The following is a 25,528-nucleotide window of genomic DNA, read 5'->3' as shown; positions in this document are numbered from 1 at the left end:
AGTGAAGAATGGAATTTGAACCGAGGAAAGGGACTAGAAAAGACCCCTGGGGAATAGAGAGTGCCACATTCTTGTGCCCCCCTTGAGACCGTGTGAGAGGACAGCGCGGAGCAGGAAGGCCAGGGAGGGGCTTGTGTTCACCTCTGTGCTCCAGGTTTCCTTCTGTGCAGTTTTCAGTGTGCTGGGAAGCATGTCCCCACGGGGCAGGGGCACAGCCCTCCCTGGGAGGTGGCCTCTCTCCCTACAGGCCCTTGCCTCCCTGAATCCTGGCCCACAGGCAAGGTTCTCCGCTGAGTCCCATCCCTTGGCAGGCGGCTGCCCCTTCCCGCTGACTCCACAGCAGATGGGGACAGGGAGATCCTTCGCGAATCCCACCTTTCACATCCTTGACTGGTGGCCCTCCAGCCTCGACTTGAGCACTTCCAAAAACAAGGAGCACACTACCTCATAATGCAACCGTTCAAATTTTGGCTTATTTTTGGCAAGTTATTCCCTTACATCAAGGAAAAAAATCTGTCTCCCTCTAACTTCCACTGATTTTACTTAGAGTTGCACAGAATACATTCAATATATGTAAACATTAGGATTGCTCTCATTTCCCAGTAAGTCTTCTACTTTTTAAAAAGTTCCAGTTTTTCCACTCTGATCTCTCAGGAACAATTTCCTTATCAATTGCCGTCCAAGTTGCTCTCCTCTGAGTATGTATCTGTTTTTCACTTAGTTATTTTCTTGTTTATTCACTCCTATTCCCAGTTTATTCCAAAAGAGACTTGAAGCTTACAAGGCATAAATGCCACAGCAGGTTTATAAAAGCAATGGAGATATTAGTGAAGGGAAAATAAATGCAGGAAATTCCGACCCAAGGTAAGCCTAGTACACAGACATATGCTATATGGTTCTCTGAACTTGGACAGATGTAGTCCCTAAATTTGCCTTTCACACTTACTGGCAACCAAAGCAAAAACTGGGCAGTTATACAATTCAGTGTCCTTAAGAGCAAATAGGAAGCACGCTATGCCCGTGTTTGGAAATGAAAGAAAATTTTCTGAGTCCTCCTAAAAAATACACCCAACACTTTTCTTATGGTAAATTCAATAATACACTTACTCAAGCTGTTCCTTAGAAAGTTATCTCTGAAAGTAGATCTAAGTCTTAACTCCAAAGCACAATTTCAATAAAAGCAGACATCCCAATGTGCTAATGTGCCTCTTTAAATATGGCAATAAAACATTTCAAGCTCAATCTGACCAAAGAAAATTACAATGAGATACCCCTGCTTGTTTGGGAAAACTATATTTCTGTTAACGCAGCTTACAATTGCAGTAGCTTTTGGGAGAGCGTCGTTGCTATTGACTCTTTGTTAGCAGTCTATTCAAACTCATTCCTGCTGCTGTGGCAGGAGCTGAAGTTAAGCCAAGCTGTCTTCATCTTTTACTTGTGCAATTGATTGTTTGAACTTAAGTGCAGGACTATATTGTTTATCACTACAAAATTCCATCTTGTTAGAGTCACTCCCATTTGTTCTATCCTGCTGATAGCTTTTGATTTGGATTACATCAACCAATATACCATATTTCATTGACAGGACTTTCTTAATTGTAAGATGCACCATTAAGAAAAAATTACCACAAAGAAGAAATATTGCCAGTTAAACTATGACATGAAGTTGACTGTGTAATACATTTGATTTTATACATGTTAGAATGTGCATCTTAGATTTGGTGAAATATGGTATTAATAAGCTCTCACCTTCCATCATTTTGCAATTTGATAAACATGACCTCCATCGTACTGGGTTTCCATAGAATGCAGCCACTGATGAAAACATGGAACTGGGCAGGGCCAAGGAGAGAGTTCAGGAAACTTCTACGGGGGAGCTCCCTCAGGGTTGCTTGCTCATTTGTTTGGACACTCACTTACCAAATAAATAATAATTTATCCAGTAAATGCACAAAGGACTCAGGTTACAAAGATGACCAAGGCCTGGTCCCTTCAATCCAAATCCACAATTCACCCATTCATCTGTTAAGGCATACTCTCTGGGCCTGATTATTCCAGCCCCTAGGAATCCCTTTAAATGAACTATTGTCCACATCAGAACTTGAGGCTCAGGCAGGAGGGGCACCAGAGGAGGATGGAACAGAGCAGGGAAGGGGCCGGGACCCAGTACTAGGGTTGGAGAAACGGGCTGGTTGCAGGGATAAGTAAGGAAATAAAGAAAGAAGTCACAATGCCTGAAGGGTGGAGTGAGTTCAGGCATGACCAAAAATAGACTCAGGATGAATGGGCAGTCAAACCAGAGATGCCACATTTGTCCATCCTCATGGTCAGGTAGATGGGCAGATAACATTCAGAGATCTGAGCATGCATGGGCTATAGGACAGGGGTGCAGGCCCAGATGGCAACAGAATATAATACCTAGGACCTCCCCGCCCCCCCCCCCCCCCCACCGCCCCCAGCTCATACTTTGGTTCTAGACAGGGGTCAGGGTACCAGAAGGCATAACCAGTAAGATCTCAGAACTAGGTTCCAAAACTAGACTGGCTGTCTTCCCTAAGTCAGGGGAAATGGACAGGTGTGAAGACAGACTTCCTCCTCATGGCCAATAAAAGCTCAGGCCTGGCCTCGGTGTGGAGCAAGGGGAGCCAGACCCCCAGGCTTCTGACATTCAGCCAAGAAGACCTGGAGGGACCACAGGAGAGAAAGTGGGGAGGAACAGATGAGCAATTCCTGCTTCTGAGATGACGTCTGAGAAGGTGGATCATTTCCCTGAGAGGCTGAGGTCTCTGACACATGGGAACCCCAGTCAGGAACTGGCTTGGGGCAGACAGGCCAATGGGTGCGACATGGGCAAACACAGCTGTGAAGACCTGGGCAGGGCAGAGGAAGAGGGAACAGGCAGCGAGTTCTCATTTCTCCTTTACTGAAATTCTTTCATCCACCCTTTAAAGATAATCAATGAGTGTAGCTTTATTAAATATCTACTCCCTGAAAGGTGTAGGATGCGTGCAGCTGATGGAAGGCACTAAGGAAAAATCTCTGATTTAAAAACCGCAGTGTCTAGTGAGGAAGGTAAGATATGAACTAAAATACTTGGGTCTTTAGGATTAGGACTTAGGTGGCTGCCACACAGAGGGTGGCTCATCAGGCTCTGTGAAGGGCCCCCAGGCCGCCTGGGACCACAGTACAGCCTCTCTCAGCCATGAGGCCATAGCCTTGCTGCTGGACTGGCCTGCTGTCCTCATCTGTTCCTCAGTCTCTCCCATGTCTCTGCTCTAAGCTTGAAGAGCTTCGTAACAGGTATGTGTGGACCAGCCAAAAAAGAGAGGGAGTCTCCTAAGAGGTCTTAACCTCTTCAAGAGCGTGGCATCCAGAGAGTGTCCTTAGTGTTAAGCAAAAGACATGTGCCCCAAAGAAGCCTATAGATTAGATTAACGAGGCCAAGATAAAATGATTAAGGTAGTGGCCTACTCAATAGTCATTAGTTCATTTAAAATCCAACATGGGGCTTCCCTGGTGGCGCAGTGGTTAAGAATCTGCCTGCCGATGCAGGGGACACAGGTTCGAGCCCTGGTCTGGGAAGATCCCACATGCGCCGGAGCAACTGAGCCTGTGAGCCACAACTGCTGAGCCCATGCGCCTAGAGCCTGTGCTCTGCAACAAGAGAAGCTACCACACTGAGAAGCCTACACACTGCAATGAAGAGTAGCCCCCACTCGCCACAACTATGGAAAACCCGTGTGCAGCAACAAAGACCCAACACAGCCAATAAAAATAAATAAATATAGTATTTAAAAAATCCAATATGATATCTTCTATGCTTTGAAATATGTCTATCATCTCTCCACGTCATTAATAGTAAAAGTTGGGTTCAATGTAACTTTTCTGACAGCATTTTAAACATCCAAATTTATTCTGGTTCTTTCATAGTTTCAATTATTTTTGAAAGAGAGAGAGAGAGTGAGTGAAAGTCAAGGATCAAATGTACTGAGTGCTTGTTATGTGCCAGACCCCAGGTGGCAGGAGCCACGTCTGTCACAAAGGTGTGATAGACATTGTCACTGTCTGCAGCAACTTACAATTAGATAGACCCCCTTCCCATGTTTAAAATTGTCAAATCTCCCTTACTGGGACCAAAAGGTTACCCTTTCTTTAATAAGCGTTAAGAAACAAATTCATATACAAATGAACTTATTTATAAAATAGAAACAGACTTACAGATATCAAGAACAAACTTATTGTTACCAAAGGGGAAATGCTGGGGCGGGGGTGGGGGGGTGGGGTGGGGGGGGAGGGATAAATCAAGAGGTTGGGATGAACACACACACACACTACTATATGTAAGATAGAAAACCAACCAGGACCTACTGTACAGCACAGGGAACTCTACTCAATATTCGGTGATAACCTATATGAGAAAAGAATCTGAAAAAGAATGACTGTATGTATAACTGAATCACTTTGCTGTAGACCTGAAACTTACATAACATTAGAAATCAACTATACTCCAATAAAAATTTTTTTAAAAATATGATTACAGTGATAGTGATAAAAATGGGGAAAAAAGAGAAATTTATAACGGTGGCTTAGAATAATAATTATAAATTGAATGCAGAACATTAGTTTGCTCCCATGTCAGAATGAAATAGAAATATAACCAATTATGGCCAGCTGCAACTTCATTCTGAATGAAGCAAGTTGCCCAGAGCCCATGTGTGGGAATAGCTCCATTATCTGTACTGACTCAGATTTATCTCGGACACACATGTGATTTAGTAGTGCCCTCTCATTTCGAAGGCAGCCTCTTTGGTTTTGTGTTTTTGCTTTCAAGAGAAAAAAAAAAAAAAAAAAAACAACCCCAAGACCCAATTAAATTGTGAGTTTAAATATGAACTTTAAAATGGTAGGGATTCTCATAATCACATTAAAGTCTTTCTATTATTAGATAAGCCTGAAACTTATGGAGCATTTCCTCTCCTGGGCCAAACTTAGACTGAAATGGGGAAAGAGATGACCAAGGTTTGGGTTTTTGTACTTTTCTGTGCGGGCAGACACAGGTCCCAGCCGTAGAAGTTCTTCTCAGGGATCTCACAAAACGTGACTCCTTCGGTGGAGGTAATGGTGACATTAGCAAAAAGAATGCCGACGTCTTCATCCTATCTGGAGGATTCATCTCCATCTGGGAGGGTTGGCCAATTCTTGCACCAGAGGCAGTGGAAACAAGAGTCCTGGGAGAGGCAGAGGGAGGTACTCAGCTGGGCTCTATCTCTTCAGGCCTGCAGGGCCTTGTCACTTTATCCTGTACACCAGTGGCAGACCCCTGGGGCTGCTGAATAGTGGCATGCGAGGTACTGTGAAACCAGTACGGGGCGGGGGGAAGTGCCTTCAGGAGGGAGTGCAGGAAGGACGGCCCCAGAGTGCCACCCTTCTGCTGTGGGTGAGTGTAAGTTCCTGCTCTCCCAGCAGAGGGCAGCAAGTGATGAGGTGAGGCATTCAGATAATTCAAGGACTCACAGGAATACTTGAGCAACCTTGAAGCATACTGGGTTTCTTATAAATTTGAGATATAGCAATTCAGAATAATAATTTGGGTATTAGAGTAAATGCGACTCTATTTTACAGTCACAAGTTGGTGGGACCAGAGTGCTAGAGTAATAAAAAACATAGACCGTCAATAAATGTTAACAAAGGATTTAGACAGCAGCATGAATGCAAATTGCAAAATAAGCTCATGAGAATATTTCAGCCTCACCTGTACAAAGAAATGTAAACAAGACAGCAGTTTAAAATCTGCCAAACTATCACATTTTTAAATTATAACTTGTCAAAAATTTAGAAAAAAAAAACAGCAGTAAAATCAATGAATCACTGAAGTGGTAATTAGTAACAGTTTATTGTGCACACACCAAAAAGACAGTGTGCAAACCGGGAGCACCCAACTAGAATATGGAGTGTGGCTCAGAGGTATGTTGTTACAAAGCAGCTTATTCAGTGCGGAGGCGGTAAATGTCTGTTCTTCACAGTCATTGGTTACAATATTAGAATTTTCTTAAATGAAGGGGAATCGGTTTGTGTTTACCTCATATAAATTTGGGGGAACAATTTAAGTTTTTCTTACGATTTTTAGAGGCATGAGCAAGAAGTGACCAAAGTCAAGTTAGCCTGACTTGTCTTGCAAAATAAGCTAAATTGATTTGCTTGTATAACTGAACTGGTTTTGTCTGCTCAGCTGATTTTCAAGTCTGGTTTCCATTTTGTGTTTGATTTTAACAAACTTGTGACTAGTTTTGAAGACTTTTTATGCTTTGGACCCTGTTCATACATCATCTCACGTAGTCCTGATAAATCCTAAAATAGTCCGAAGTATCAATCCTATTTTATGAATGAAGATTGAGTGACAGAAAGAGGTCAGTTTGGATTCATATGTTGATATCCTCTCTATGCTACTAAAATGGTAAATAATTCTTTGTTGTAGGAGCTGTCCCTTGCCCTGTAGGATGTTTAGCAACATCCCTGGTCTCTACCCACTAGAAATCAGTAGCAACTCCTCTCCCTAGTTGTGACAACCAAAAACATCTGCAGCAATTGCCAGATGTTCCCCGCAGAGCAAATTAGCCCCCAGCTGAGAACCACTGGATAAGGGCTATCTGAGGGTGAAGAATCTCAAAAAAAAGTCTTGAAGAGTGGTGTTCAATGGAGTAGGCTGGAGGAAGCCAAAGCTTAATGTGCCCACTGAGCCACCGTAGGATGCAAAGCATCCTACAGCTTAGAAACTCCAGACACCGAAAGGGACAGAAGAGACTCGGAGAATTAAAACCCAGAGGATTAATTAGAAGTCTGTTTAGAGAATAATTTGATTCCTGATCCATCTTGAAGCAGGGTCATGAAGAACTTTGGCAGAGAGGTCTTCATGAACATGGGGGACTCAACTGAATACCTGATATAATGGTGATTTTTTAAAACGCGAACAACAACAAAGACAATGCAAGAAGAAAAGGACAATTAGAAATGACAGCCCAAAGAGAAAGGATGGGAAAGTAAATGTAATATTAATATACAGTGAGGGTCTGTGTTGAATAGTATCTATGCCGTTATAATAATTCATTATTATATGAATCATAACTATTAATAAATACATTAATGATAATCGCAGTGAGATTTTATTGTTATATTACTTTTAAAAATTATTTTAAAAATTTATTTTTGGCTGCGTTGGGTCTTCGTTGCTGCACGCAGGCTTTCTCTAGTTGTGGCGAGTGGGGCCTGCTCTTTGTTGTGGTGCATGGGCTTCTTAGTGCAGTGACTTCTCTTGCTGCAGAGCAGGGGCTCTAGGCTCACGGGCTTCAGTAGTTGTGGCACGTGGGCTCAGTAGTTGTGGCTCATGGGCTTAGTTGCTTTGCAGCATGTAGGATCTTCCCGGACCAGGGATTGAACCCATGTTCCCTGAATTGGCAGGCAGATTCTTAACCACTGCACCACCAGGGAACTCCTGTAATATTACTTAATTATTAATTATTGACTTATTGTTGGCTAAACTAAACATAGTGATATGTTTATTGGAAGGATGTAGGAATGAAAAGTGGGGTAGGGGCAGTTGGTACAAATGAGCTAAATCCTAACATGCCACAGCAATAAGTAAATAATATCTACAACTTTGAAATTATGGAATAAACATATTATTGGAGGTAAGCACCTAAAACAATAACTAAAAAAGTTGAGTGGGTTGCCCCTGGGCTGTGGACAGGAGGGGAGCACCTGAGCTGGAAGACTAGTGTTTTCTATTATGTCTTTTGATTATATTTATTTTTTAAAACAATATGAATATATCATTTTGTTTAAAAAATATTTACAATATCCAGACCTGTTGAAACTTTAGTGAGAAAAGCATTCTCCTTTCTTGTTGGTAGAGGTATGTATTGAGACAAGTTTTCTAGAAAATAATGTGCCAGTTAATCAGGAGCTTTAAAATATTCATAACCTCTAGGAACGTATTTTCAAACGAAGCTAGACATGTAAGCTAAAATTTATATGCAAAGCCTGGTATCATATTATTTGTTACAGTAAAAAGTTGGAAGCAATGCAAATATCCAGCAGTTGGGGAGTAGCTAAATGAATATATAAATATACAACTAATAATATACAACTTTTGAAAGGGTATATGAAGAACTTTAATTACGTGGAGACATGCTCCCAAAATGTTTAGTGGAAAAAAGCAGGGTACACAGCTAAAAGGTCTCATCTCAACTATGTAAAAATACCTAAGTGCAGGAAAAAGTCTAAACAGAAATATATGAACGTATTAACACTGGTTATCTCTGGGATTGTTGTAAATTTTATTTTCTTCTCAATTTTTCTTCCTTTTCTAATTTTTCTTCAATGAGCACGTATTACTTTCACCATCAGAAAGAACATAAATGCTATCACTCAAAGAAAAGGGAATAATCTTGAGTACACGGTGCCTTGCTGCAGAGCAAAACCTGCTGCTGTGTGGCTAAGGGCTGGAGCGTGGAGGGTGGAGGTGGCTCATTACCTGCTCTGGGCCTTCCTGGAACCCCTGGACGTTGATTTCCCACTTTACCGTCAGCTGGAGATTAGGAATGGAGCAAAAGACTAATGTAGTTTCACTTTGTATGATTGGTTTAGCTCATCAAGGCCTTGGAACGTGCATTCCTTTCTACCCACAGTCTAATGGAGGCATTTCCCTTTGCTGTCACCTTCACGTGTCTGAATCTGTGGAGCTGGTCCATAGGAATCTATGAATTCTTAGGCTCTTTCACTTCAGTTTCGGGTAGCAAGCAACAGATGAACGATGGTACTTTCACGTACGGCTGTTTAGGCCAACAGGTTAAGCTTACCCAGCTATGGCTAAAAAGCAAGCAAATGAACACGATATTACTTACTTGAGAGTCATTTTTTAGTGGTCTTTTCCCTCATAAAATGTAGCTTTTCATCAAAATACAGAATCGAAGTATTCTGTCATTCATTAATAACACGAAATAGAACAGTGGTTCTTGAACTTGAGAGTTGTGAGTTATCTGAGAAATGTGTGTAAAATGCAGACTAGTTGGCCCAACCTCTAAAGAGTCTGATGCATATGATCTAGGATGGATTCAAGAATGTGCATCTTCAACAGATATGATAAGTCAATCTTGATGCTTGTGTTTCTGGGACTCATTTTGACAGTTACAGTTATAAAGTGAGGTTTGAAGAAGTACATACTCATGGGTGTAAATTCAATACCTTCCAAACTAAAAATTTTTTGTTAATCAGTGCTTAATCTAACTAGCTTTCTTTAATTTATAAATAAATACTTAAACCTTCAGTAAGAGATGGGTGGATTAAACATGGGGAATTGAAGAACATTAGTTGTCCTCATATCACCTAAAATTCCAATAAAATGACAGTGGGTGGATTTTTGTAGAAGTAATAAATCCACAAGAACAAAGAAACATAGGAGAATAGACACTAGAAGAAAGATGTCAACAAGATCTTGGGGGCCGTAAAGTGGATAGACAAGAGGTCAATGATGCAGTGGTGTGGAGGAAGCAGAAAGTGATAACAGGAAGCCAATTTGCTCACATGAGCCTCATAGAGGCCTGGTGGTCAGAGGTACCAGAAACCTCTGAAGTTAGGGCTGAGGAGTAGGGGCTGAAAAGAGGGGCATTGATTCACAGTCTGTATAAGCAGCAGTCAGACCACAGCTCTCTTCTCTTACGCCACCAGGAGACAGAAGAGTAGTGCTCTTGAAATTAACAAAGAGGCTCTAAACTCAGAGACACTGGGCCAGAGCAGGGCAGGTGTGCAGTTATCCATTTACTGTCTCTCACTTCCAGATCTACCCTTCATTGCCCTGGCCCCTGTGAACATTTTTCTTTGCTGACTGGCTTGATATTAGGCTTTGTCAATAGAAGGTTCTAGAGTGATACTACAAGGTGATAGCAGCAGGAAGGTGCCTGCTTCCCTTCTGGTTCTGTTTCTCCTGCCATTTCATTCAGTGAGGGAGCCAGGGGACTGATATGGGAGGTCTGGTGGTGCTTACCTCAGTGACCCTCAGGGCTAGCTCCAGCCACACGCAGCCCGTGCTGTCTGCCTGGCTGCCAGTACCATGGCCGCTCGAGCTAGGCCCTCAGGAAACGGCCCCTACCTAGTGACCATTTCCACAGTGGTCCAGCCCACCCACACCCTGTGCAGTGCAAGGCCACCTCTACAGAGTATCTCTGGAAGGTCTCTTTGCCACATGCTAGGCAGCATGTTCCTCTAGTAGCTGTGGCTTCTTTGAGGAGATCTACGCTCAGTTTACGTGCGTGGTGGGGAGGGGGAGCAGTGTGTCTATCCTAGTTCCTGGTCCCATTTCCTTTAGGGCCCACTCTTCCTCCTTCTGAATAGTCTAAAGCTAATAACTAGTTTTTTTACTTCTGGAACTTTTAGAGGCTTTTTTTTTAAGTGGTTAACCACTTTTAATTAGTTAACATTTCCTTACATTACATTTTCCTGCTTGAATTACTAGTGTGGTTTCCGTCTTTTGATATAGTGCAAGGGTTTAAAAACAGGGAGGAAATGAAAATCCTCATATGTGAAGATGAGATCCAGTTTCCTTCCTTCCTTGACTCCCAAACACTAACAGGCAGGATTATATCCCTCAGGCAGGAGGATCCCTCCTGGGAGGAACTGACTGACTCAAGAGAAGAGGTTTATATCACCGACACATTGAGGTTCTGCAACAAAGTGGCCAGGCCCCACCTCATAGCCCCCTAGTGAAGCCCCATTAGTCAGCAAGCTCCATCTCTGTATGTACCCAGCTTTCTGTTCCTTGTTATACATATGAATGAATAGCCAAGAATAACCAGGAGTCTGAGGAAATTTTTCACTATAAAAGATAGTTTTAGTGACAAAATTTTAGTGACAAAGAAGCAGAAAAAAAAATGAATTAAAAGAAAACACCCTGGGCTTAATATCACCTGATTCACAAGACAGTCATAAGGAAAAAAACTATTACGTGAACATTCAGAAAGTGGAAAAGGGCTCTTGGAAATTAAAAATGTGATAGTCAAAAGCTCAACAAAAGACTGGAAGACAAAGTGGAGGAAATCCCCCAGAAGTTAGCCAGAAAGACAAAGATATGGAAAAATACAAAAATTAGAGCATCAATCCAGAAGTATCATTATACTAAGAGACATTCTAGAAAGAGACAACTGAGAAAATTAAGTAAGAAATTTTTCAATGAAATAATACAAGAAAATCTTTTGGGCCTGAAGGATATGAGTTTCGCTACTGTAAAAGGCCTGCTGAGTTCCCAGAACAATGACACAGAAACACATTACTATAAAATTTTAGACAATTGCGTAGAAGACCTAAAACCAGAAAATCTCTAGATTCTAATCAGCCACTAGAAACTAGAATACAGTGAAGGAATGCCTGCCCGATTCAGAGGAGAAATGATTACCAACTGAGAATTCTATACTCAGCCAAGCTATCAACCAAGTGTGAGAGTAGGATAAACACAGTTCCAGAGTGCAAGTCTCAAACATTTCACTCCCTTACGCCATTTCTGGGAGGCTACTGGGGAATGTGCTTCATCAGACCAAGAAGGGGGATACTACGAGAGCTGTGAAACAGGGCATCCAACAGAGGAGAGAAGCCAACAGAACTCCCACGTGACACATCTATAGCAGGAGAGGAGGACAGAGAACCCTGAAGGGATATCTCCGAAAAAGAAAATAATAGATTCCCTTACTTGTTTGGCTTGCTAAGAGGAGTTTTAAAACTTTGACAGAGAGTTTAGAAGAAGAGTTAGTGATTGAGCAAATGAAAATAAAACATAATCATCTCCAGGCCATTTTTTAAAAAAGTTGTGTGAGAGAGGAAGTTAATCATAGTACAGTTTGTGGCTCAGCTGTGAATAACAGCTAGTCATAGTAATGTTAACACTGAATATTGATTTTTTAACCAAAAATCATGCTTGGGAAAAAAACTATACTACGAGGATGGAGAAAGAGAAAAGTTTGTGTGAGTGTGTTGGAGGGGGAGGTGGCTGTAAGATAGTTAAATCCCTGTTATCCATAGCAGGAAAGCAGTAGAGGGCTTCCTAGGTGGCGCAGTGGTTAAGAATCTGCCTGCCAATGCAGGGGACACAGGTTCGATCCCTGCTCCAGGAAGATCCCACATGGAGCAACTAAGCCCGGGTGCCAAAAAAAAAAAAAAGCAGTAGATAATACCTAAACTTGAAAAATCAAGAACTATTAAATATAAGCACATATACCAATATGGATATGAATAGCAGAAGAAATATCTGAAAGAGTGGGAAATAGTTCCCTGTAAGGAGTAAAACTGAGGGTATAAGGAAGACGTAAGCAAGAAACTACCTTTCTCTTACTGTAAGCTTTGTAATACTTGCTGAATTTTAACACTCTGTGCAAGTATTATGTGCATCAATCACTAAATATGAAAACATAGAATTTCAATGACTTGAAGTCTATCTATTATTTTTGCTATTTTTGAGGCGTCCTAACTCCAAGACCACCACTAGGTTTGGTGATTTGCTAGGAGGACTCATAGGACTCAGCATGCAGTTGTACTCACGCTTTATTACAGCCAAAGGATGCAAGATAAAATTGGCAAAAGGAAAAGGAGCTTGGGGCAAACTCCAGAGAAGACCAGGCACAGCTTCTGAGAGTCCTCTCCTTGTGCATTCACACAAAATACGTTTAAATCTTTCAGCAGTGACTTGAAACAACACATGTGAAATGTCCTCTACCAGGGCAGCTCATTAGAATCTCAGCGTTCAAAGCGTTTACTGGGGCCTGGCTACTCCGATACCCTCTGCCTAGCACGTGGTGAAACTCCAGACTCCCGGAAGGAAAGTAGGTGATCAGCACCAGCCACATTGTTTACACAGAGTTTAGGCACAGCGGGCCACTACCATTTAGGGAAAGCTTTATATCAGTCTAGGGAACTATTTATCATTCAAATTCCCAGGTGCCAGCCAATGGCCAGCCTTCAAAGTAGGTCTTTCCGAGGAGAGCCGTCTTGGGCTGCTACGTTAATTCTTTTTTCTGCACTGGCATTAAAAGTTTTTACAGTTTTTCTTACAACATGGAGGAAAAGAGCTGAGAGAACTGGAAAGACCCCTGCCCCCAGCCAGTCATAAGAGTTGAGTTCAAGTCTCACACAGGCCACTTTATTGATCATGTGATGTTGGGATAGAAACTGAGACTACTTGAGACTTGCTTTTTCCATAAGGCTAATGGAAAGTTAGAAGGATATTAGACAAAAAAACAAGTGTTCAGAAAATGTTGATTTCTACAATTTTGTGATTCTTAGCTACTCTTTTCTCCTTTTTAGACTTCAGCATTTACTTCTCACTCAGCCTCCTCTGTCCTGTTTTTGCATTAAAATAAATGTGTTCTATTCCAAGGAGTTTTTTAAACATTTCCTTCACATAGTTTGTCTTAGCTACATAGAAATTCCTGCTACTCTTCACGTGTACTTATCAGCAAGAGGCTGTGCAGCTTCCCCAGCTCTGGGTAAAACACTTTGATGGGTCCTTTACGAAGAGAAACCACATCAGTGTAACCAGCTTTGAGTGGGTTCCCAAGTGGGTCACTCCCAGTGGCTTTCCTCCATGTGTCTCTGGTTTGCTTTCATTCACAGTGACTCTCCCAGGGTTGAAGAATGAAGAAGGACTCCCCTGGTTTCACCTTTCCTTACTGTGCCCACATGACACCCCTCAAGGAATGATTCTGTACGAAAGTCAAGGAACCCATTGACCTCGTTATTATTGTTCACTCTCCATTTGGCCTGTCTTGCCGCCCCAAACCCGCTGGTTTCGGACCATCTGCTCTGAAGTGATCCAACACAAATCCTGGGTCCTGTGGCACACTGCCTACTGTCCACCTAGCCCTGAAAGGCTGTTTCCTATGTCCTCGGATTGTTCTGAAGATTACGTGAGCTAACAAATATGAAAGTGTTCTGGCAAATGTAAAATGATGTGTGACTCATGGGTATTGTTTTATCACGCAGTTTCAGAATTCTGCAGATCTACCTGTTAAAAAATAATTATCTACATGTAATTACACATAATTAGTTACACATGGTTATTATTTACACATAAAGTGCCCCAGTATGATATAATTATGGTCTCAGTACCCCAAAGACTTCACAACTAATGTTGGTTTCACTTTTTAAAAAATATTTTTATTAGCAATAAATATTTTTATCAAGTGTAAATTCTTGGTCAGAATTCCGAATCCTTTACTAGTTTAAGTTTTTTTAAAACTTCAAATTTATACCATTTACTTGTTGTTAAATCAGGCAAAAATGAGGCTGTTTTGATGAAAAAATTAACTTTAAATCAGAAGTTATGGATAACAGCTTGAATCTCATGTTAGCCAATTGATCTCTGTGTTTTGTTCTGAAGGTGTAACATTGAGAAAACCCTAATTACACAGAAGAGAAATCACAAAACTTACGTTTTAAAAAAATAACTTGCTTTATATCTAACAATACTCCTTAAATAACTGTAGTAGAAGCTTGAAAAGGGAATAGTGTCTTGTGACTGTTTCAGAGCTGAATCATTACCAATATCTAATAAGTTCTTGTCATTCTTTAATTGGTTATTAGTCTATGTGGAGAGCATGGATAAATGTATTCTTCAGATAATATGTCTCCACTATTTGGAAGAAAATACATTTTAATTGCATGGTAACTTTTGATACCAGGATATTTTAATCTTTGACCTTTTACAAAGTTTCATATAACTGAGTTCTTGCCTTTAACAGAGGTGCATTCCACTTCAAAATGGTGAATCTAACTTATTTTTCATATTGATTCCACACTTGTTTCAGTTTCATCTCTGACACTGCCTGAGTATAAGCCCAGTGACATTGTTAGTGTAGACAGCCACATGATTTTATTGAATTTACTAAAAATCAGTAAGAGGTACAGGCTTGTACAACCACGTTATATTGCAGACATATTTAGCGAGTGGAATCTCTTTAGCAACCTCCCCAGAATAATTTCTTGTCTCATTTGAATTATTTGTACAAACATCCTGTCTTGAATGTCACTGCGAAAAATGAAAACCTGGTACTTATCATCCACAGCATTACAGACAATGCTGAAAAGGCCACAGTTTAAATAATATACCTTAATCAGGTCAGACTATTTGCGTGGAATTACCCAATGCTGGGAAGATTCTGGCATCTTCGTAGAAGTTTCTGCACCTCCCCGTAGCACACAGTGAGTCATCAAACACATTTCAGAGGTAACACGTGTGTATTGTGGCTTGTGCAGTTTTTCTACTACTTTTTGCTTTCTATGGCACTGCTCTTTTGCCAGTTTATTTGATGGAGTATTAAAACCGATCCCAACAATTAGCAGCGTCTTCTCCTGCTGTGAAATAAGTCTCTCTTGTTTGTACCTGTGTGATCACATTACAAAAGAACAAGCAGAAGGGTGAGAGCCACAGCATTCCTCTCATCCACTCACCCCTTTTCAATTCAAACTAGAAAGAAACAATGATAATATTTAAATATCACATACCAGAATGCCTTCAAGAGTCTTAGACTTATAATAATGGAGACTTTGTCACTTTTGCAGACATCTGAAAGGAGTGCTTAGTGGTGAAATTGCTAAGAGTGTTCTCGGAAATCTTGGGGTCTACTTCCTCCAAGAAGTCAAACACAGGATGCAGTGGACTTTCAATGAGTCATTAATTTGACATTCATTGGCCCTTTTGTTGACAGAATGTAGAAAAAAAGTGGGCTTATTGTCATGCTGCCATGAGGACTAATTCTAGAGATGGCATAAAATGCAGGGCAGCTGCCTAGAAATCCTGGGCGGCATCATCCTGTGCCCCCTATTTACCAGTGGGGAAAGGGGAAGGTGCTATGGAACTGTAAATCCAATAGGCTCTCAAGAGATTTGAATTGACCCTCAGTCCTGGTGTCTGGAAATCCATCATTCTACATAGACACAGGGACTTGAGCGGAATGAATAATTAGTATGGTTTAGAGAATTCAATTCATCTGGTATTTATTGAGTGCACTGTGAACACACAGTGTTCAGGGCCAGGTGCTGGAAAACGCAGGAAACAAGGATGGGAGAGAATATGCCACAATATATGAAATGTTTCTAATCCTCTGGAGCTTTCAGTATTGACAGAGAGACAGAACACACTTAGGAAATAATGAGAAAATCCAAGAGACAGTGTCTAATATTTAAAACCATACATGAATGCAAATGAGTGTCAAGATCAGACCTCATCTTGGGACATGGGTTGGATGGGGACTGGGGAGGCAAGGAGACTGTCAAGTGGCAATTAACTGGTCCAGGGAGAGATGATGAGTCTACATTAGGGGAAGACAGTGGAAAAGGACAAAACGGTGATTCTGACAGAAGTGCTGGAGGGAATATTGATTGACATTAAAATCAAAATCTAATTTTGACAATGTAGATTTCTTCTGATCCTCCTAAAAATATGTTTTTGTAACATTCTAAAGTCCTTTTCAGTTCCAAAGCAATCTATTTGTTCTAAGCCAATTTCAACTCTACTATCAAAACATTCTCTAAGAAAAATCAAATATAGGACTTGTCATTAGGATAGTTCTAGAAATGATGGAATGATCAGAGAAAATCAATTTACATCTTCCTGAAATTTGTGCTTAAGCTAAATAGAGTTTAGGTGTATAGAACAGAACTATGAGGGAGAATAAGAAGAATGAGGAGATGACATTTTAGCGATTAAAATGACATTCTCAACATAAATCCTATTTTTAAAAAGGTTTGCGGTACACATTGCTGTGTTCTCCGAGGACTCTCCTCCCCTTCCAGGCACAGGGAAATTGCACTCTCCCACTCCTTGCAAGTTAGGCAGAGTCACATGACTAACTTCAAAGGATGCTGTCAGCCAGTGTGATGTGTATCACTTCCAGGAGGAAGCTTTTAAGAGCAGGTGCATGACTGTCCTCGCTCCTTTTCTGCTATCTCAGGAGGAGATCACAGATGGAGCGGCGAAGTGTGGAGAAGCCTCTCTCAGCCTGGATCCCTGAGGCCTCTCATGGAGGATGGTTGCCCTGAAGAGTCACCTGGGACCTTAATGGATGCTGCATGAGTGAGGAGTAAACCTTTGTTCTGCTATGCCCAGTGGCTTCAGACTATTTGTTATCACAGCACAACCTGTCTTATCCTGACTGGTACCATGTTTGACTTTTTCCTTTAATTTTCACCCAAATATCTTTAAAACCTGGCTTAGTTAGAGAATAGTTCTAAGAAGGCCAACAACACAGATTTAATCTCCATGCAGATTGTTAAGTTCATGGAGAGAGAAACTGTTTTAGGAGTCCATGGGACTCAAACTTTGTGCGTCTTCTCAGATTCCCTTGATTGCCTCCTTTTTTCCAAAGGCATTGCTTATGTTTCCACTTCCACCACAACCATCACCAATCTGCTGGTCCCCTACCAAGATTTCTGAACTGGAGACTAGGTTAAGACCAGCACAGTTCGCACGTCTGAAACACCAAGCCTTATTTGCTCCACGTCACATGTCCACTTCTGGAACTTGAAAGAAATGGTGTACCATGAAGCATAGGATCTGGCTTTCTGAGCAGCTGAGTGATGGCACCCAAAAGCACAGGGAAGTGAATTCAGACGTGGGGTAAACCTTGGCCAATGGGAAGCAGGAGATGGTGAGACCTAGTAGATGTTTTCTCCTCCTTTCTCCCTTCCATACAACAACATGGAGGCATGGATTTTTCTTGCAACGTTTCTAGAGGAAATTCCACCTGAGAATGTGGTTTCTTCCTGGCCCCTTGTGAAGACGGCCACCTTGGCGATGCATTGTATCACACGTCACCACGCTCCACATTCGTCCTTGCCCTATCTCCCTTTTCCTCACCCTTATCACCCTGGGCTCGCACTTTCTGGAAGAGGAGGAGAGCCCTCAGAGAACACAGTAATGTGTACCACAAACGTTTTTAAATAGAGGATTTATACCAAGAAGATCATTTTAATCACTAAAATATCATCTCCCTCATAGCCCTGTTCTGTACACCTAAACTCTGTATAGCTTAAGCATAAATTTCAAGAAGATGTAAATTGATTTTCTTTGATGATTCCATCATTTCCAGAATTATCCTAAGGATAAGTCCCATATTTGATTTTTCTTAGAGAACATTTTGACAGTCAGTAGAGTTGAAACTGGCTTAGAACACATTCTTCTCTCTTTCTCTGTGCTAAAGTTTTCCAGGGCAAGTACTGGAAAGAATGGGAGAAAGGGGACAGGGCTTCAGCTGTTTCAGCACTGCCTATGATGGGATGGGTAAGTTTGCTTAATTCTGAGATGCAGCATCAGGAAGGCTATTATTAATACATATTTATTCAACAGTTCATCAGTAATAAATGTGGCATTTTTATCTTCATGTACCTGAATCCAACTTACGTTTTTCAATTGGTTCCAAACACAATGGAGAATAGAGCATACTTTATTGGTCTTCCCTTTAAACTCCAATATCCCTGAGCCCTTCTGTTTTCTTATTCTGGAATTCTAGTTAATCACATGTTAGACCTCATCCTATTTCCCATCTCTCTTAACTTGCCTTTCATATTTCACATCTTTCTGTCTTACTCTTTCTGCATTCTGAGTAGAATTTACATTTGTATTTCTTTCCGTTCACAAATTCTCTCTTCAGCTGTGTACAATCTGTTGTGTGACCCATCCCTTTTTGATGATACCTTTTTCCTTGCTCATGTTTCCAATTCCTTTTTCTCCCTTTCTTTCAGCATTTTAAATGGTACCACAATTCTAGTATTTGAGGTCCTAGATGATCTAATTTGCCTGTGCTATTTTTGCTGACTCTTGCTTATGGTAGCTTGTTTCCTTATGTCTTTCATAATTTCATGATGTGATCTTGTGTTTGGCTGAACTGTGTTTGTGGGGGTCCTGAGAGCCCTGGATTGAGGCTATGCCTTCTAGGGGCAATTAGTGCTTGCTTTTTCCTGTCACCATGTACACTATAAACCAGGAGGCACTTCACTTAATTTCTCAGCTTGTGTCTTCTTGGGCTACATCAGTAGTGCAGAGTCAAGTCTTAAACTCAAAGTTTTAGGAGAGACTTTTTCCACGGCCAACTGCAGCACAGGCTGAAAAAATTCCCTCAGTGACTCCCTTTGCTTTTTAACAGCTTTTCTGTAGACACCTTCTCACTGAGGCTTTTTGACAATGTCAACATTATATGGGGTTCTCTGTTCCAACTCTCACCTTGCGATGGGCGCGAGGCTTTAACTTCAGTCCTTGCACAACCATTAAACTCATAACTCTGGCTTATGGGAATCAGCAGCTCTCCAAAGGGCAGCTGCAGCTTCAGCGTCAGCTCATTGCTAAGTTTTCCAGCTTCAGCTTCATTTGGGTACATATTTCACTACCTTTTTTGTCAAGATCAGGAATGGCTTTCGGAGGAGATGTGATATATTTTGTCCAGAATTTCTAGATGTCTTGTGGTGGGATATTTTCTCCAGCTATTTCATTCACGATGTTGCCAGAAACAGGAATTTCCAGAATGCTAAACAAATTGAACACAAAGAATTGTATGTCAATAAAATGGATTGACATAGCACCGTGGCACATGACACTATATCTAGGTGTAGTGGACTTTGGCCATGCTCCGTCACCACCTCATGTTATTTGAACCGCTTCCTATGTTTGGGGAACTTTCCACATTACTGAGAGCAAGTGTGGACTTGCACTTCCTAAGGTGGAAGTCAGCACTCGGTTCCCTGTCTTCCCACGTGGGTGTAGGGGACAGGCATGCTATCTGGACTCGCCTATATGATGCCCAGTATACGAATTAGATTTGGAAAAGAGCAACATGGAGAGTAGGAACACATGGGGATGTCTTTTGGCCAGAGAGCAGCAGAATGGCTGCTTTTGCGGGGAACAGCGGCAGAGCTTCTGATGTGCAGTGCCTGGCATCAGTGGTGGGTACTATGGTGCTGCCCAGGGCATACAATCCTGTGACGAGTTATACACTTGGATGTGCAGCTTCCAAGCCTGACTGGCCCTCTCAGACAATCTGTGTGATACCTGATAGCCTATAATAAATTCCCTTTTTGCTTAAACTAGCTAAGCAGGTGATGGTGTTTTCAATTAAGGACTCTGACTGATAGCCTGTGGATGTAGCAAAGAGGTTTAATTATGAAGACTAATTCTGCAAGCTACATGCAGAAATCAATATCATTACATATAGTGCCGCCTCATTGAATTCTGTGTGCTAATAAAAAGAAGGCTTACAAACTCAGAGTACCAAAATAAATGTGATATTGTATTTAGAAGAGAGAAATAATTTAGAATTTAAAAATATACCTTTCTTATCAACAATTTTGTTTCAATGGTTTTTTAAGTTATGCAGAATTTTATTTTCTGGTTCAAATTTAGGAGTATAGTGGTGTGTGTGTGTGTGTGTGTGTGTGTGTGTGTGTGTGTGTGTGTTTCAAGTTTGGTTTGATCTGTTTAGTTAAAAATAAAAAAATGAATATTCAGTTCCAGTTGGGGTTTTATGTAAGTTCCTGCCAAGGTTATTATTACAAAGATGCAAAGAGGTCAGCATCATGGAGATAAATAATCACAATGATTTTCCACATGATATCCCATGACACCCCTGATAAATAAAGACTACGCATCTCATTTCCATTCCCATTTCACCTCTGCTCTCTCTGCTTGGAATTTCCTCCCCTCTGTCTCTGAAGACCTAGATTAAAGTTGTCCTTTAAAGCTCCCTTTTCATGCTGCTTCCTCCATCAAGCCTTCCTTTCATCACAACCGAAGGAATTAATATCTCCCTTCTCTGGGCTCACAAAGCACTTTGTGAATTCTACTTAATATTTGTGTATATGTCTGTAACCTGGCAGCATCCCTTCCGTGGAAGGTGGTAGAGTCAAACAAGAATGATCTTTCAGTGGTTGGTCAGTCAGTTCTAGAAGTGGCCATCTGCACTTCCCCACCTTCTGTGGCCCAGGGGCATGCTGGTGAAGGAAGGGCGGGAGATGGGTGAGAATGGGAAAGGTGACCTCATTCACGTCTCATGGAGTCAAACACATAAATGGAATCACAGAGAATGTGAAACCAGCTCTTTATTTCTGTCTCCAGCCTCAAAATCCAAATCATTCAGGGTCCCAATGGTTAATTTACCTCATCTATTAATTTGTTCCCACCTCTGTTCGCGGGCACAGAGCTCCCTGTTCAACCTTGGGGTCCACACAGAGCAACTGCTCTGGTTGGCAGGGTCCATTCCCCAGATCTTCCTTCTGCTGCCCGCTTTCCCCCTCCCAGGCAGTTATTTTAATCCTTTCCTTCCAAAGCACTATCCCAGGTCCCACCTCTCGTGTGTCTAAGCTTCCGATGCCTTGTCAGTTACTCTCTGCTTCATCTCCTTCTGCTCCTGAATCGGGGAGAAGGGGAACTTTGAATGCTAGAGTAGAAGAAAATTGAGGAAGGAGCCCTCATGGGAGGCTGTCCATCAGATGGAATATTTAAAATTAATGTAAGATCTCTCAGAAGGCAAATGTTAACCTCCTATCTGCATATCTCCTGTATCTTATCGTATGAAAAGACTGTCTCTTTCCAAGACCTGAATTTCATAACCATAAAACAACCTCCTTTATTATTGTAACCTTGGGAGGTTTATTCTCTGGGAAGGGGTGGGGTTGGTGAGGAAAAATAAATCCCATCCTTCCAATTACCTCTCTGGCTAGAAATTAAGCATTTCGAGAGAATGAGCTGTTCTCTTACACCTTCGTCAGTCCTTGTACAGATAGATCAACAAATATTTGTTTAATGGATGGATGGACTGTAGAGCTAATCTAGCCGAGAAAATGTCATGTTCTGATGTTTGATGGTATATATTATGTCTTCAGGTGACTGGTTCTTTTTTGTTTATGGCGAGGCAAGTTTGGGATGACCTAAACCGTCAAGAACTTTACACCCACCCAAGGCGCTCTCCAAGGTGTCACAAGATGTGGATGCCCGCACCCTTTATTTGCCTGCTGCAGCCCAGCAGGGCTAGCCCTGGGCAGGGTGTGAAGAGAGGGAGTCTGACCTTGGCTCTCCTGCTCTTCTTTTTGTCCCCTAACCCCCAGGAGTCTCCCCTCCTCTTCTACCCCAGTCAGTGCTTTCTTGCTCTCAACTTGCTTGCAAAACAGGAAAAGGTTTGATAGCGTGTGTATTTTGACTGAAATTGCTTCAGGTGAGATAACGAGATATTCAGAAAAATTGTAGATGCTGTCTTTGAGATACCATGGAAGTGTGACAGCCCAGATAAAAAGCGATTCCAGAGCAGCAGGAATTTGTCTGAGAGCCTGGAAATCTCGAAGGACACAGCAGAAAGGTTCAACAGAAACTGCTTAAAGCTCCAAAGCTCCCCATGCAGCAAGTGGAAGCAGGGCGGCAGGGCTCTGTCTGAGACGTGGAGGTGAGGGAGGAAGGGAGGTAACAAATGAGGCAAGTTGGGAAACAACTGTACCTCCAGTGGGGTTTGCCTCCTAGATGCAGAGTGGGGCTTGGAGTTTAACAACTGCTTGTGGGTGGTCCAGATCAAATACCACTGTACTGTCATCCGCCCTCCTTTATTCCCAAGGCTGATGAGACTTGGGTAATAAAGGCGTGTATACCTCAACTGAATGGTGAGTTTTCTAGGCCAGCGATAATATTTTTCATCCTTCTAGTCCCGGTGCCTAATACTGTGCCTGTCCTGATAGGTGTTCACTTAGAAAATTACTGAAGAAATGGAAGGCTGAATGAATGACTAAATGAGGAGCACATCTTACATTTTCCCAGTTCTCCGAACCAAAAATCAAACAATCAAACAAACAAACAAAAAATAAAGTTGAAGAGGAAGGAGGCATAGTAGCTTCTGCAGGGGCGTGAGCAATTTCCTGAACATTCTAGGCAATTTCACACGCTCATTAACGCCAGTGAAAATTCAGAATTGCTTCATGTTGCCCTCTGTGCCCACTTGGCAAGGTCTGGTCACACTCGTGTGGTCCTAGGGCTGTCCCTCCACACCTCCGCTGCATCGCACAATCTTATGGTGGGTGCCCTTGAGAGGGTACAGGTCCCTGGGCCGAAGTCACGATAGTTTGTTGTACAGAGCTCCAAGCCAGGTTCTCCCACATCCCACGGCAGCAGGTGGAAGAGAGGGTTGATTATCTGTCTCCAGCCTCTCCAGGAGCCTTAGAGAGATGCTACACTCCAGGACCAGCCACAAGCATAGTATGGTTGGAGGTAGAAGAAGGGCTCTCAGGCAGTCCTTGCCATGTTCCTCGCACGCTTGCTGAAACTCCTAGAGGGCGCCAGGTTGCTCCATGAATGGCACATGGCCTGCTGAGGGGAAGCCTTGTTGTGAATGTGTGTGGCTGCATTTTCAGTGAGGGTATGAGTGATGGAGTGGGATCCTGCCCTGTGAGGAAGCAGAAACAGATGTGGCTCTGAGACTGCCAGAATCACAGGACGGGGAAGGGTGGAAGGGAACATTCTCCCCGAGGAGAGCAACCCCTCAGGACCGCTGCCCCTGAGAGGCGCTCCCCTGAGGAATCTCCCTGAGGAGAGCTCCCCTGAGGATGGCTTCCACTGAGCAAGGCTCCTCTGGCCTCTTCCCAATAGGTTCTCCCCTGGGCTCTGGGTTAAGGAAACACTCTCTCCCCTAGAACAGGGGGCTTCCCTCCTTAGAAGAGGATGGATTTCTCTACCCTGCAGGCAGCTCTTGGAGGCTACCCGTGTGGGGGGAGGGGTGCAGGTGGGTCTCCAGGGGCCTGACAGCTGCTCGGGAGAGCCTGGGACAGCTGCCCTCCCTGCCCAGGGGCGTCCCTCTGCTCTAGGGCTCCAAGGCCCAGTGTGCCCTGAGCAGGGCTGGCCTCAGGCAGCCCTGAGGGGGTAGACGTTGCCCCAACCCCCTCCCCACATCACTCTCCTAGCCCTAAACGACACACTCAGTACCCCCAACCTCATTCTACCATTTCCTCACCTTCAGCACCCGGTGCCAACCTGCCCTTTTTTCCACACAAAAAGGCTGCACTCTTCTGAGAGAACTTGCATTCTAGTAGGGCTCAAACCCTTACGCCAGAGGTGGGTGGCCTTTCCCACGCTCAGAAAAAATAAAATGCACGCAGGCCTGGTCTGCTTCACATTGAAGTGAGTATGACAAACAAAACGTATAACCTTAGGACCTGGAAACCTACTGGACTGAATAGAAGCATGTCTGGGAGGGAACTGACAGGGCTCCTCACGCACTGGGAGGTTAGGAAGTTCACCCTGAGATCACTGGCCAGTGCGATGGTCGCACACACAGCCCTGAGCCCTCAGGTTGCCCGTCGCTGCTCCACACGGAAACACTCGAAGCTTTCATAGTGGGATTGCAGTTATGAGAGCATCCTGGGGGGCAGGGAGCCGCGGGGCTTCCCAGCCCCTCAGAAATCACACCAGCGGGCTCTCCTTGGGCCTGACCCTGTGGCATAGATTGCTGAAGTACGGAACGGACTTTCCTCTGCCTTCTTACAGCTTCACAAGAAGGCCCCTGCCCCAGGGAGGCGCGTGGTAGGACACACTGAGGACAGGCCTGCTCCCAAAGCAGGAATTTCTGCTACTTGTTTCCCTCATGTTCTTAGGGAAACGTGTTTCTATGGTGTAACCAATAGTCACACGGAATCTCTTTATCAGCTCTGTGAGGGCAGGTGTTGATGCAGTGACCCATCTAGGTCACCGATGCCTTGCTTTTTCCCGTCAGGTTTTGCCTCCCGCCATGGACACGCTGATGTGGGACCTATTCATTCAAACACTGGTTACCCAGCCTTCTTACCTCAGGTGGCTCTGCTCTCGTCAGGCTGCATCATAGGGCACATGCAGCCAGCTTTGCCCCAACAGCATCTTATAAAGTCAACCTCAGTGGCCTGACCTTGAGGCAGGAGCAAAAGGAAGCAGCTAGAGTCTCTGTGGGCCGCTTTCCAGCAGGAAACCCGCCTCTTCAGACCACCTGTCTTCTCCCAGAGCCTCCTGAGGGTCCGTTTTCAGTCTGGTGATGGTGAAGGTGAAAAAGACAAAAATATCCACACCGGTGTTTTTGTTTTCTGGAAATTGCTTCCCTGTTTTCTTAAGCTCACTCCACTGGGGACTAGGTAGCACGAATGGGGAGCCTGCCTCAGGTCCCTGGGCTCCTCCCAGGCTGCCACCGGCCCACTTCTCACAGATGGTCCTGGGTGCCTTCTCATCTGTAGACACACCCCTGTCCCACTTCTCAGATGAGCCCTGACCAGCCCCATCCTGTTCTTGTTGTGGGAAAAACCTACACGCTGATTACACTGTAATCTGGTCAGGGATGTGGTTCCTGAGGCAGGCCTCTGGCTCCTGAACCAGTCATGCCTGTGCATATATATTTTAATAATTAAATGAGTGAATTTGTTTAAGACTACTTATTGAGCACCTACTATGTTTCAGGCACCATATTAAGTACTGGTGACTCCAAGGCAAACAAGACAAACCCAGGAC

This window comes from Hippopotamus amphibius, chromosome 1 (assembly GCF_030028045.1).
Source record: "Hippopotamus amphibius kiboko isolate mHipAmp2 chromosome 1, mHipAmp2.hap2, whole genome shotgun sequence".
Lineage (NCBI taxonomy): Eukaryota > Metazoa > Chordata > Mammalia > Artiodactyla > Hippopotamidae > Hippopotamus > Hippopotamus amphibius.
This window is presented reverse-complemented; position numbering follows the sequence as displayed.